Here is a 15,360-nt window from a genome sequence, read left to right as displayed (position 1 = left end):
TAAAATCCTTTAACGTTATCAAGATACTCTGAGAAAGAAAAAGAGAAAGAACTCAAGAGAGCACTCGAGCGGTTTGCATTAGCATTACTTGCATTAGTAGGTAGATATACCTACTTATCTACGTTTACGATATGTATGTCTGTAAAGAATAAGGCAACGCCCGCTTTTGCTTGAGAGTCCCTTCCTCCTTCTTCTTCTTCTTCTTCTTCCCTCTTTGGCTCTTCCGTTCTTCCATACCTTCCATTATTTCGCTTCTCTCTTTCTATCTCTTTTTCTTTCTTTTTTCTCCGATGTTCCTGCGGACTTGCCTCCTGTACGAAGATACCAGGTGTTCTCGTCCAGGAGGGTCCTTAATCCGTGCCTCCTGGTGAATCCTTAATGAATGGAAGATCCCCGATTCCGAATGATCACTTTGAAAATTAGAGGTTCTCGGCACCCTTCCAAAATAAAGGATAAAAATAGAGAAAGAAAGAAAATGTACGTGTATGTATGTATGTATGTATGTATGTATGTATGTATGTATGTATGTGTGTGTGTGTGTGAAAGAGAGAAAGAGAGAGTCAAAGAAAGAATAAGTAGTAAAAGATGTGCGTAGACTGACATTATTTTAAGAATGGCTTTCTTTCTTTCAACATATACACGTATACACGCATACACACGGACATAAACATAATATATCCATCTAACTATTGATTAATGATGTGTTCACATATATAAAGATCTCCTTTTTAACGAGTTTCACGATGTAAAATGTTTTCTCTTCTATGTAATTACTATTACGTTCTACACATGTTACGAATAAATTTATAAAACCGAAAGATTTGTTAGAATCACGTCAATCTAAAACACTGTCTAAGAAAACGAATCGAACCTTTTGGTAAGAGAATCGTGTTTCTCTCTCTCTCTCTCTCTTTCTAGATATATATATATATATATATACACGATAAACGATCTCTTGGGGCGCGTCTAGCTATTTCTCGACTAGGCGATCGCTCTTAAAGTCGCTCGAAACGGAGACAGTTCCGATGAGATCTCGAGAGATACTTTCGATCGGAGCACGAGGTCGAGGACTTTGAAACCGTGCGAAAGGTGTGGCCGTGTTATAGCATTAGAGCCCATCGATACTATTATCTAAAGTATTACATATACAACGTATTAATTCGTTAATATTATTTAATAACAATCGTTAATCGTATGTACTATTTCAAAACAAAAAAAACAAAAGAAAAAAAAAGAAAAAAAAAAGGAAAAGAAAAAACAGGTTTCATTTCCTCAATGAAAATTAATTCGTTCGATGAAACTTTTCCTTTCTCGATCGAGATAAGATTAAATTGTAGTTTTCTTTTTTCTCCTCGCGTTTTTTTTCTCTTTCTTTTTTTTTCTTTTTTGTTTTTTTCTTCTGGACTAAACTTAGAGAAAAGAGAGAAGCAGCTGGTCGCACATAGTCCATCTAACTGGATGTCGTGGATGAGACTTCAAAGCCGTGCGAAAGGTGTGGCATGCAGTACGGGATCTCCGGAATTATGAGACCTCGTGGGTTTGGTTCTCAGGAACCTGAGACCACCGAGTTCAGCCGTACATAATGCACAGAGGAGCGCGCGACAAGCACCGCGAAGAGGAACGCAGAGAACGAGCTGCTTTGCTCGGGCATTACACTTCTCTTTCCCTCCTCTGCCTGCCTACCTCTTTCTTTCTTTCTTTCTCTCTTTCTTTCTTTCTTTCTTTCTTTCTCTCTATCTTTCTCTTTTCTACTCCCACCCTTTAAACTCGCTTCCTTTCCTCCTACGAACATTTTCGTGTTTAGGCAGACACAATCTTACATGAATATGTACGTGATTCATCGTTTCTCTTCTTTCATACATACCCATACCTAAATATTTTTTAATGTATCATACTTACGTATAATATTTCTTTTTCTTATTTATTTCTTTTTTTTCTTTCGTTTCTTTTCTTTTTTTTTTTTTTTTTTTTTTTTTTTCTTAATCCTGTTCAATATCATCCGGAAACTTTTTCTGAATAAAAGTCCACTTGTTAAATAAATGAAGGCTTGTTAGAGAAATCATAGGTATTAATTTTTTTTAACGATTTATTTACTCTACGAATGATATATTGTTAACAGTTGTTAACAAGTCAATGTAAGAAGAACGATAACAACAACACCAACAAAAAAAGAAAAAAAAGGAAAGAAGAAAAATAGAAAAAACGTGGGCCTTTCAAATACATTCGTTAAAATAGGTATACGATCAATGTTCGTAAGTTAGCCATTGTTAAAATATCATAGGAATTTAAATATGGATAAGATGAAAATTTCAAATATAAAATAATCCCTTCTTTGGTAAGAGAGTATATAACGTTAGAAGTTGGAAGAAACACGAAGATCGATGCACCAAGGCGAATTATCGTAAGTCGTATAAATGTAAATCCTTCATTCGTTGCTCGGATGCAACAGCAGCAATGCACGCTCCGTGCGATTATCTCGACGTATGCATGTACGGAGTAGTGCAAGAAACGAAAGGGGAGAGTGCATCCACGAATGTGCACTTCGTATTTGTTCGGTTACCTGACACTCTTTCTACTTACATCGATATACATATATATGTATGTATGTATACGGCGTAAAGAGTCGTTGCGTGCATCGAATCTCTGCTTGCTCGTCATTCGTTGCACATCGTAGGATACGCGTCAACCGTTTCTTCTATTCATTTCTTTCTCTCCCTCTCTTTCTCTTTCTCTCTCTCTCTCTCTCTCTCTCTCTCATTCTTTCTTTCTTTCGCGTGTCATCCATTCTTCGTGTGATTTAAAATAGAAATGTGATGACATAAGATATCGGTCGATTGAAAAATAAAAAATAAAAATTTTTAAACCTCAATTTCTAATTACTTCATGCACTATTCAAAATTATCATATAGTAAAGATAATGAATAATTTTGTATAATTTGTCGAATAAAATTAAATTGAGATTAATTAAAAATCTGTGAGAGTTAAATAATTGAACCACAGATCGAAAAGAATTAATGTCTGTGCATTCTTTTATCTTCTAATTAACATCAGACGATTGGATATATTCTTGAATAATATTGATACGTTATAACAATCGATTGAAAAAATTAATCTGAAAAGATATTTTCGAACGCTTAAAACGTGCATTATAAATACGGATGAATTAGGAATCTATGAAAAGAAAAAAAAAAAAAAAAAACAAGACAAAAGAGAAATAAAAAAAAATTGGCCATAGATTGGCAAGGATTAAAATCGCGGATTATCGATATCTCATAAATACAATACGATATCTCTTAAATACAATCAAAAATTGATCCGAGAGGATCAATGATGTTATCGAAAAATGCTTGATATGTGATAATGAATCTACGTGTCTGAAATTTTATAAAGACGAGTTAAAACGAAAAAACCACAAGTTTTACTTTCGATTTTGCTCGATATCGAAGAAAAAAGAAGTATATATATATATATATATATATATATATATATATATATATATATACCGATTTATGGTTGATATCCTTTCAGAAAGATTCTTGCGGTTGTCTCAGAAAAGAGAAGAAGCGTCAAAGGTAGACACCGATCGTATTTGACATTTTTATTTTGAATAACATTTTGAATATTTTTGTAATTTTATTCGAACGAAGAAAAAAATTCCGCAACGTTAGATTATTCGTAATAATGTTTCCGCTTTGCACGACCGTACGTTTCTTATAATATTTTACGTTCTTAGTGTGCATTCGCTTAAACACAAAGGATCCTCGTAATAGACCGCAGGGCATGTTTACGAGAAGGCGCCCGAGTAAACCGATACCAAGATGATAGACGAGAAAAACGAAAGAGAAAGAGAAAGAAAGAAGGAGAGAGAGAGAGAGAGAGAGAGAGAGAGAGAGAGAGAGAGAGATAGAGAGAGATAGAGAGAAAGAGAGACAGAGAGGGGAAGAGAAAGACGGGATAAAACGCGTTGCAACGCGTTGCAACGCGAAAAGCATGTACACGCTGGAGAACTTAGATCGATTAACGGACTGTTGAAGTGTCTGTGAAATGTGAACTTGCTTAGCTCGTTTCCCGTTAATACGAAAAAAAAAAACAAAAAAAAAAAAAAAAGAAAAAAGAAAAAAGAAAATAGAAAAAAGGGAAAGAAAAAGAAAAAAAGAAAACAGAATAAAGTGCACTTGCATTTCTCTTATATTTTTCGAAAGATTCAACAACGCGATTAGAATATTAATATATATATATATATATATTTAGATAAATATTACATAGAACAGAACTAGATAGATAGAATATTAAAATATAATAAAATATTGGAAATATTCATTTTGTAATATTTAATCGTTCATCGTCAAAATTGGAACACACCGATCAATGTATTTAATAAATAATATAATATAAAGTAAATTAAATAATACATTATACTTTGCGATCTAAAATCGTGAACGCAATAAACGAAAAATGTAAGTATGCAAGTAATAATAATAATAATAATAATAATAATAATAATAATAATAATAATAATAATAATAATAATAATAATAATAATAAAATTAATAATAATAATAATAATAATAAAAAAGAATGATCGATGTCTCTGCTTCGAATCCTTTTAATTCGTTCGATCGTTCGTGTGACACGCAAAGCGACTCCGATATTCCATGGGCGTTAAAGAACATACCTATGTACATACGCATCGTGTACATATAAAAGGGAGAATGTAAGCGAACGCGATAATGAGTTCTGCGAGCGCAGCTGGAAGCGCGTCGGCGACGATCGCCATAAATTATTTCTTATTTATCGTGTTGGGCTGGTTTGTCGTCGATAGATAAAGAGGAAGAGGAGGATGAAGTAGGTAGGGTCCATCCGAAGAGAAGGATGACGAGATTCTTCTATGTTTTAATATTTCCCTTTTTCTCTATTTCTCTCTCTCTCTCTCTCTCTCTCTCTCTCTCTCTCTCATTTTTTATTTCATTTTTGTCATCTCTTTTTATATTCGTTGGATAGTCACAGCACGACGTATCATTTCCTCTGCAACATCAAATATTTCCCTTTTGCCTTGTCACACTTATCCACTCGTTTCCATGAACTCACATATACACACACACACACACACACATATGTATGTATACTACGTTACATATACATATATAAATATGTTGGTATAAGTAAATTTAACGGTGACAGGTAACTAAAGTAAGAATTACTAGAATATTAATACGCTCGCGATATTACGTTATAACGTCGCTCAGGATTGACCGCGGAGGATGAACTCGACGTAATAAATGAATGATTAATTGTTTCGACGAAGAAGCATACCTTTCTATTACCTACGAGCACGCGTGTCGTTTCCTCATGCAAATCCAAAGGTGATTACGCGGTCGAACGATTAAAGGGTAGGTACGCTCTTCGATCGAACTGGAAACACGATAGTCGAAATACCGGTTCGACGAAACAGTAGTAACCGATGATGTGGAGTAATAAAGGAGGAAAGAAAGAAAGAAAGAAAGAAAGAAAGAAAGAAAGAAAGAAAGAAAAAGAAAGAGAGAGAGAGAGAGAGAGAGAGGAGCCCTTCGAAAAGGTAAGAAGAATCCCTTCGATCCTATCTTACACAAAGTTCAACGACATTAAAAATTTTACCTCTTACTATTCCGTATATATATATATATATATATATATATATATATATATATATATATATGTATGTATGTATGTATGTATATATATATGTATGTATAAACTTTACGATCATCGCGTTACTTGAATTCCTTAGCAGGCGTGGGACAAGTTTGAAGGACTCCGTTGGTTGAAAGTGAGGGAAAAAGAGGAAATCGAGATAATATGAATACTATCCTAGCAAAGAGTTTTAGTTTCCCCATCCTTCGATAAACAGAGAACACACATAAGGAACGAGGAAAGGTGAAGCCAGTAGAGTAGTGCCGGCGGAAACGTATGTTTTAACGGGAAGATAGGAGGAAATATCCACGTTGCTCGAGTTTAACCTGCTCTCTGTGTCGACGTCCTTTTTCTTTTTCTCTCTCTCTCTCTCTATCACACATTCTCTTTCGCACCCTTGAGGTCACAGAGTCGATAAGTTTACACAATACAGGTACATATATATATATATATATTATATTATATACATATGTAGTATATATATATAGTTCAGATATATATATGTGTGTGTGAGTGTGTGTATATTTGTATAGATATGCAATTGTACGAAGAAGAGACCGATATCTTTACTTACGTGCGTTCACGTATGCCACGTACTTACTTACTCACTTACTTACTTACTTACTTACTTACTTACTTACTTACTTATACCAAAAACTAGTACACTCTCTCGCACGTGCATACGCACACAAAAGATACGCATCATGTCTTCCTTATACGAGAACGTATCGACGCGACGCGTGCTCGGGTGCGTGAGCACGCATTTCATAGAACGTTCATGGGGGTTTACGGGAAAAAGGATGATCTCGAATTCATATCATTCTACAGACGTGCCTCGAAATTGTTCCGATTTGTTCCAAGATATATATTATATATACATGTGTATGTGTGTGTGTGTGTGTGTGTATGTATGTATGTATATGTACGTGTATGTGTACGTGTGAGTTCTTAATTCTTTTCTTTTCTTTTTTTTTTTCTTTTTTCTTCGTCATCATTTGATTCGAATTAAACGATTTTTTTTACATTTTCACTTTGCCAACAATGATTTTTTCTTCTCTCTCTCTCTCTCTCTTTCTCTGCATATATATATATATATATTATATTAATATAATATATTAATATCTTTCTCATGAAGTTAATAATAAATAAAAAAAAAAAAAAAAAAACATTTTCATTTTTCTCTCTCGTAGTTTTTTACACCTCTATTCGTAATATTTTACACGGTCGAAAGACTTTAAGCATGATATCTTAGAAAAATACATTTACCAAACGGAAACCCACTATTAATCTCGATTTTTATCCAAGACCACACTACTGTTTCCTTTCTAACTACCAACGATCTTGTTGTTGTTTTTTTTTTTTTTTTCTTTTCTTTACCCATCAAGAAACTCTCCTTATTGCGAAAGTACGAAGAGGATTCAAATGAAAAGAATAAAATAATTTTAATTTAATCATATTCGAACGATCAACAGGTTTATCTTTTATATTCCAATGAAATGGATAATATTAAATGATATTTCAAAGGACATGTTAATTCAAAATATTTTTTTTTTTCTTTTTTGACTTCTTCCTCAATATTCATGAATCAGAGACAAGAGTTTAATATCAAAGGAACAACAACAATAACAACAACAACAAAAACAATAACAAAAAAATATATCAATATCCGCGTTAATCTTACTGGATAATTAATAGATTATTGGCGATTTAATAACCGGCGAAGTCAACGATATAATACAGGAAGTAATAAAGTCAGAGTAAAGCCCTTCCCCTGAGTGTATCTAATCGTTACTTGGATATTTTAGAAAGTGCGAGATATTTTCAATGATTGTTCGTGATTGACAATCGGCCCATATATATCTTCTTTACGACGTACAAAAGAGAAAATAAGGAAGAGAGTAAAAAGAGGCGAATTAATTAATTATAAAAAAAAAAAAAAAAAAAGAAAAAAAAATGAAAAAAAAAAAAACCAAACTAAACATCGAGTTCTGTAATTCCTACAAGAGAAGGATTAAGTTAAACGTTGGTACGTGAACAGCAGAGAAGTATCGCGTTACTACTCGCACGCCCTAATACCTACTCTCTAAGGGTATAAAAGAACTTGTCCACGCTGAAACTTGTCGTTACTTGCTAACGATTCCCCCTCCCTCAACACACACACACACACACACACACACATATAAATACATACATACACTCAGGACTCAGATATAGACACACATAGTTTTGTCATCGTTTCTTCTAAATTCACGGAAGGATTTGTAAAAAGTCACAATTTTTTTTTTTTTTTATTTTAATCAACACTAATACGATCCGAGTCGGACGTCATTGTCAACTTCAAAATGCGTATATAATTCGATGATAAGATCAATTAAATAAAAAATATTTGAGAGAAGTAACGATTCCTTAAGCGCATTTATTGAGCAACAAAAATCGGGCGCATCGAAACGTAACGAATTGTTTCAACGTCACGCTTTCTGAAGGCATCTCCTTACTTGCACGTACATATATGTAGGTGAAAACTTATGACGTCAAATGTGAACGTCTTTAATAGAAAATTTTATAAAAAAAAAAAAAAAAAGGAAGAAGAAAAGAAAAAGAAAAAGAAGAGAAGAAAGAAAACAAAGAAAAGAACGAAAGGAAGAACGATATTGAAGGTTTACGTAAGGAAAAAAAAAAAAAAAAGAAAAGAAAAAAAGAAAGAAAAAGAGTAAAGAAAAAAAAAAAAAGAAAAAGAAAATGAAAAGAAAAAGGATCTCACATAAAAATCTACCCGTAAATGAAATGGGAGAGGAAAAAAAAATCACTTACCATCGAAGTAATTACAAATTACGTCAGAGGCACGAGCATATGCTCACACGCTTAATATTTACAATGTTACAACATCCATTATGTCTACATACGTTTACATATATTATAAGTGTAAATAAAAATTACAGGAGAATAATATAAGAACACGTTAATCGATTAACGTTATACGTATAACGTATAAAGTAAGTAAGATGGCTACTGTAAGTAAAATTTTACAACGGTCAAAAGTTACCATTACAAGAGATTTACATATACGCGAATAGAAGATTATTTTTGGTATGGAGTTCTGTTATCGAGCTAACTTTACGAGCTCGTAAAGAAGAAGGATTTATAGATCACGTTAGTCCGTTAAACGACACCACGATGTGTCTTCGTTGCCACCTCGAACCATTTAAACAACGTTCGCCATTTATCGTTTCTGATTCCGCAAGTTCAAGAATATAAATGACTTCCTTTAGATCGACTTTAATAGATCGTTACAAGATCAATCATTTTATCTCGTACTAAAGAGAATTCTTAACTATTGATTAAATCTTAGTCAATAATCCATAAAAGTTCTTTCATATCAAAGAATGCAATGCATCTTATTATATTTCCGAATAAAAAACAAATAATGAAAAAGAAAAAAAAGAAAAAAAAAAAAAAGGGAAAAAAAATCGAGAAAACAGAGAAAAAGAACAGAGGTAGTAAAAGAAAAAAAGGAGAAGATGAAAAAAATGTCCTTGAACGTGACGCTTTTTCAGAAAGGACTTCGTCAACATCTTCTTTGGAGAACTCAATGAACTGTGTCGCAAAACACTGTTGGATCATTAGGAGGACTTTAATCGCGCAATAAAGGTCTCTCTCTCTCTCTCTCTCTCTCTCTCTCTCTCTTTCTTTCTCTTTCTTTCACTATTTCTCTTTCACTAGTGTACCAAGAAAATCAGCACGATTCACATCCGGTGGTCTGCCGTAAAAGAGACAGGCAGAGAGAGAGAGAGAGAGAGAGAGAGAGAGAGAGAGAGAGAGAAAGAAAAAGAGATAGGGAGAGAAAGAACACCACACTCCAAAAGAAACCTTCATCTTGCTCTCTCGAAAGAGAGAATGTTAAAGAAAGAGGGAGAGTGAGCTTGCAAAAAGCGACCTTGGATGATCCTGACTGGTATCCCTCATCGAGTTTCGTCCTCGCGGCTAGGATCCAACAGACTTTGTTAAGTCGGCCATATGGTCGAAAAAGTGGAATCGCATCTTCTTCGGCTTCTCCATCATCATTTTTAATGTGGTAGACATGCCAAAACCGTTGCCAGATGATGCTACAACCGAGAACCAATATTTCCAGCCTCCTTCTTTACCCCCCCCCCTCCTTCTCCCTCCCTCCCTCTCTCTCTCTCTCTCTCTCTCTCTCTCTCTCTCTTTCTCTCTATTTCTTTCACTTCTTCTCCTTCTCCTTCTTCTTTTTCTTCTTCACGTTTTTTCTTCTTTCTTCCTCTACCACACTTCAAACGCAACTCCACCAATAACCTTCGCGTGTAGCCAGAATTAAGAGCTTCCGCAGGACAAAAGTATAGGTATTATCGGTCCGGTGGTCCGACCTTCCACGTAGTTTGACTCGTCGATACAACAAGCCCAATGATTATTCTTCGAGCTAGCTGAAGCGATCTTTACGATCCCTTTGAGATCTCATCACAACATTTTCGATTTTCACGCTCGTTTCGGTTTACCACGGTCGGCGACCCTTCAAACGATATTAGTTTCTTTACGTTTCGCAAATTATCGAAGAAAACGATAGCGAATTTTACCGTAATTATAATCGTAAGATCGGTCATTCATCGATAACCTTAGAACACTTTCCGAGCTCATTGTTTTCTTAAGAATCGTAAATTTTATTTAACAAAGGTTCTATTTGTGTTTTCAAAGCGAAGATAAAACCTTTAAAACGCGTAAATTCGCGTGCGTTCGAAAAACGATGGAAAAGATCAAATTCGCGGAAATTTTTCATCTGCAACGGAAAAAGAAAAAAAAAGAAAATAAAAAATACCAAACGAAATTGAGAAGACGAAAAAAAAAAATAATAATAATAATAAGGAGAAGAAGAAGAGGAAGAAGAAGAAGAAAAAGAAAAAAATATCGAGGGAGAAGCAACATTGAGAAATATTTTCCCGTGAGTCTTTGAGCCGGAAGAAACGAATACCGGAAGTCGGTCAACCCAAAAGAGAGGCTTGAGAAAGGACTTAAGAGGAGAGATTTAAGAGACGTGGAAGGGAGAAAAATCTTAACACAGAGAGACCGTAGCTGGTTCTGCGAAGAACGAAACTTTATCGGCGATGTAAGAAAGGACTCGTTTGTTCTCCCTCAGAGCAACAGGAACACCAGTACAATTTCTCTACGATTCCTTGGGGACGGTTCATAAATGAAAACGAAGCAAAAAAAAAAAAAAAGAAAAAAGAAAAAAGGAAAAAAAAAATATATCACGAAAGGAGAGCAAAAGGAACGTAATAAGAGATAAAAGGGTTCGTTACACAAAAAAGGAATCGTTCGAAAAAGAAGTTCTTTGCTGTGCGCTGCTTACAATCAAAGCTTCATCAACTTGCCGATTTAATCTACAACGATACATACAACACCTCTACTACGATCACTTCCGTTTTAAGTTTTAACCATTCCCCCCCCCCCCCCCCACTTTCCTATAACCTCTACCCCATCGTTCAAAAACGATACTAATCTTCTTTTCTTACTTCGTTAATCTCTCGTGTTCTTTTCTTCTTCTTCTTCTTCTTCTTCTTCTTTTTATTGAAACATTAGGACAAGAAGAGTTTTGTTTTTTTTAATGTAAAAAATGTTTCTTCTTTTCTTTACTTTTTGTTTGACTTTACTCCAATCTCTCTCTCTCTCTCTCTCTCTCTCTCTCTCTCTCTCTCTCTCTCTCTCTTAGATCATTTAAATCATCTCTAATATCATTTTAACTTTCTCATTTCGTTTCACTTTCTTTCTTTTCCTTTTCTCTTTTTCTTTTCTTTCTTTTTGACATTTTCTTTCCCTTCTTTTTTTTTTTTTTTTGTCATTCCGTTTAATCCTAACGACATCGATTTATTTAATCGATTTTCTTTTCATTACGAATAAGAGTACTCGTTCGAAAGAAATAAGGGTATTATTTGGTAGGGCAATCTAGTAAAGTTTCTCATAGAGAAAATGAATCTTGAAATTCTTTAGAGTAACGATGCCGACGGTGCGATTAGGGTCGTTTAGAAGTCACGGACGTATTATGGATAGGGAGCATATCTTCGAGTCAATTAAGGAACGAGAGACCGCACCTGTTCGTTCTTCCTGCACTTCTTCTTCTTCTTCTTCTTCTTCTTCTTCTTCGTCGTCGTCTTCTTATTTTTCTTCTTCTCTTCTTCTCTATCCTTTTATCTTTTTCTTCTTCTCTTCGTCTCCTCCTTTCTGCCTTCGTTCACGTACGCGCTTTCATCTTCTCCCTCTGATCTTCTTTCTTTCCCTTTCGTGCCTATTTCTGCGCTCATTACGTTCAACCAACGAGAGGTCGCACGAATCGTTCGACTTTATTTCATCCTTGAAATTAACCATTAATGGGAGGAGAATCTCATACAAGAAAGAGATAGAGATAGATAGATAAATAGAGAGAAAGAGAGAGAGAGAGAGAGAGAGAGAGAGAGAGAAAGAAAGAAAACTTAACTCTCGGCGTGTGGAAATTAAAGTGAGCGATCTTCCCGAAGCTGCTGAGGTTCCGTGATGCGAGCCATTTCTAAGACTAATTATAAAGCATCATCCTTATCGGAGAACCAGTTTCGAACGAGATCGTTTCCAGCTGCCAGAGAATGAAATGGAATAAAAGAAATTCGTTTTTAACCAAAGACGAATGTAATTTCAATGACGATCGAATTCTCGCGCGTCAAAACAAACAAAAGAAAAAGGAAAGAAAGATAGGAAGGAAAAAAGAAAAGAAAAATAAAAAGAATAGAGAGAGAGAGAGAGAGAGAGAGAGAGACGAAGAAGGAGAATGATAAAGGACGACTAAGATTATTCCATAGTGTATCACAAATCGTGAAAAAAAGAAAAAGAAAAAAACAGAAAGGAAAAGAAAAAGAAAAAGACGCACTTTCGATGCGCCTCGGGTTTGTAATGTCAATCTTACACGGAACACGAGCAGAATTATTATACTCGCAAAGATCGTAGTAACGTTCGCCTTTTTCTAAATGTAATCGCTTCGTTTCCGGTTGTCCGCCTGCTGTCTGTCGAGTATAAATATAAGCGCGTGCGAACACCATCAGGAGACGCGCATGGCACGGCAAAACGAGAATATATCGACGTTTACTACGCTTCGTCGATGTTTGAAAGTATCTGACGTTTAAAAAAAAAATGTTAAAAACAATGGAAAGAACGAATATCACGTATTCTTAAACGTTCCAAAGTAAATTTTCATTCAACGGACAACAGACAATAGTTATTATCGATATTTTCTTCGTGCATAAGAAGAAGAAATTTATTTTTTTCTTCCTCGTCACAATATATTCCATTTCTATTGTTCTTATTAATTAATTTTGGAAAAAGAAAAGAAAAAAAAAAAAAAAAAAGAAGAAAATATTATCGATCTTTGTTCTTTGGGTTTGCTTTCTTTGTCTTTTTTTCTTCTTCTTTTTTTTATTGTTTTTTTTTTTCTCTTTTTTTTTTTTTTTCTAACGAGCGATTTAACACTAAATTTTACGAAACGTACATTAGATTTAATGGATTATAAGATTTTCTGACACGTGAAATGGTCAGATAAATCATAAATATTATTTTCTAACAGTTTATGATATTAATTTTAATTATTAATATCTTCATGCGTGTTTGATAATGATCTACGTTAATAAAAATCTATTAATGAACTAATGTTGTAATTGAAAAAAAAAAAAAAGAAAAAAAAAGAGAGAGAGAGAGAGAGAAATTGATATATCATTCAATAAAAATAGAAATACAATCAACGTCTGTAAATCCGGTATTAAAGCTCTCTCTCTCTCTCTCTCTCTCTCTCTCTCTCTGTCTCTCTCTTTTTCTTTATCGAGAGAAGAAAAAAAAAGAGAAAGAGAGAGAGAGAAAAAGAGACTCTCATCGATAATATCAGCACGTATCTGTAGACATAGTGCGCGAGATTATCGATTCGTGAGTTTCACAGTCTGGTCCAGGCTTTCCTGCTGCGTAACAACATCGAGGAAGTTCGCAACATAGAAGTTACCTCCCTTTGCGAGTTTCTCAGTTTTGTTTCTCTTATTATTCTTTGTCTCCTTCTTTCTTCCTTTTTCTTTCATTCTTTCTTCATTTTACTTTATTTCTTTATTTCTTTATAGTGGACTGGACTTATGAAAGCAACGTACGAGTTAAATGTACTTAGACGACGATGCAACAAAATCTCTCTTCTTTGCCTGTCTATATGCGTTTCTAATAATAATATAGCAACATCTCACACATATATATATATATATATATATATATATATATATATACATAGACATACTCTCTCTTTCTCTCTCTCTCTCTCTTATTGCCGATGCAAAACCAACGTGGTGTCTGACGGAAGCAAGGCGTTTACCATTACCACTGCTTTGCTGCTGACGGCACTTAATCAAACATCTTCGTTACGGTACGCTCAACACATTACGATCTAATTTCTCTCAACACTCACTATATTTTTTTGTAGAATGTGAACATTTTTTATAACGTTTAAAATAACACGAAATTGTTTCATTATCATTATCATCATCATCATTATCATCATTATCATCATCATTATTATCATCATCATTATTATTATTATTATTATTATTATTATTATTATTATTATTATTATTATTATCATCCATCTTTCAACGAAAAGAAAATTCTTTTTGGGGGATACCAATAATAAATATCGAGATTGTTTAGAACATTAATGAAGCGTGAATTCGAAACAATAGTAAAACGGGATAAAGGGAATATAACGGAAAAAATACGGTTGAGTGAATTTACGAAGAAACTCAATCAAAGTTTAGACGCGTGATTAACTCGTTCCTGTTCGTTCAACCGATTACGAACAAAAATGTTCAATGTCGATTTACGGAAATAAAAACGGATTCTCGATGCCACGAACGAACTATCTATATTTCCTCTTTCTGGAAAGAAAAAGAGAGAAAGAGAAAGAGAAAGAGAGAGAGAGAGAGAGAAAGAGAGAGAAAAAGGGGGTGTGGTTGAGAGAGGAGGAGAGAAAGAAAGAAAAAATTTCTAAATATAACGGTCTGGCGAACATGGAGTGGCGAAACAGCTGAGCGCTTCGTCGAAGAGCGGAAAGCTTTGAGAGAAGCCAGAGCTCTCCATGATTTTCTACTTTCGTATACCGAAATATTATCGAGTAGGCAGAAAACAGGAGGAGGGGGAGGATCTGTGAGTTCACAAGACTGAAGGAAGGATAGAGAAAATAAATCTTTTCTCTTCTTTTCTCTCTCTCTCTCTCTCTCACTCTCTCTCTTTCTTTCTCTTTCTTTTTTTCAAAAAGGAAAACGTACTCCCTCTTCGTTGAACTAAGAACGATAAATTATTCGATGCTTCGTCACTCCTTTTTTCCAGGGAGAAATATTTTATTGAAAAAAAAAGAAAAAAAAAAAAAAAAAGAAAATAAGAAGAAGAAGAAAGAAAGAAAAAGAAAAAGAAAAGGAAAAAGAAGAAAAGAAAGATAAAAAGAAAAAGGGGAAAAAGAAAAGAAAGAAAATAAGCACGAGGCTAGCAAAGCAATGGTGGCAGCGTCATATGGTTGGGCCGGTTAAAAGTTGCGCTGCGAAAGAGATCGAGGAAGAAAAAAAGAAAGAGACAGAGAGAGAGAGAGAGAGAGAGAGAGAGAAAAGAAAAAAGAAAAAAAAATAAATAAAGAGGAAC

The 15,360-nt window shown here is 34.3% G+C and overlaps 1 protein-coding gene across 3 annotated transcripts in view; it reads right to left on the bottom strand.

The window, feature by feature from the left end:
- The window catches only part of LOC124427852, a 45,575-nt gene that overhangs the window by 15,594 nt on the left and 14,621 nt on the right, over positions 1–15,360 (bottom strand). The gene's annotated exons all lie outside the window — the stretch shown is intronic.

The sequence above is a fragment of the Vespa crabro genome, chromosome 1, assembly GCF_910589235.1.
Source record: "Vespa crabro chromosome 1, iyVesCrab1.2, whole genome shotgun sequence".
NCBI lineage: Eukaryota > Metazoa > Arthropoda > Insecta > Hymenoptera > Vespidae > Vespa > Vespa crabro.
Note: the sequence above shows the minus strand (reverse complement) of the source record. Positions and strands in the feature narration are given on the sequence as shown.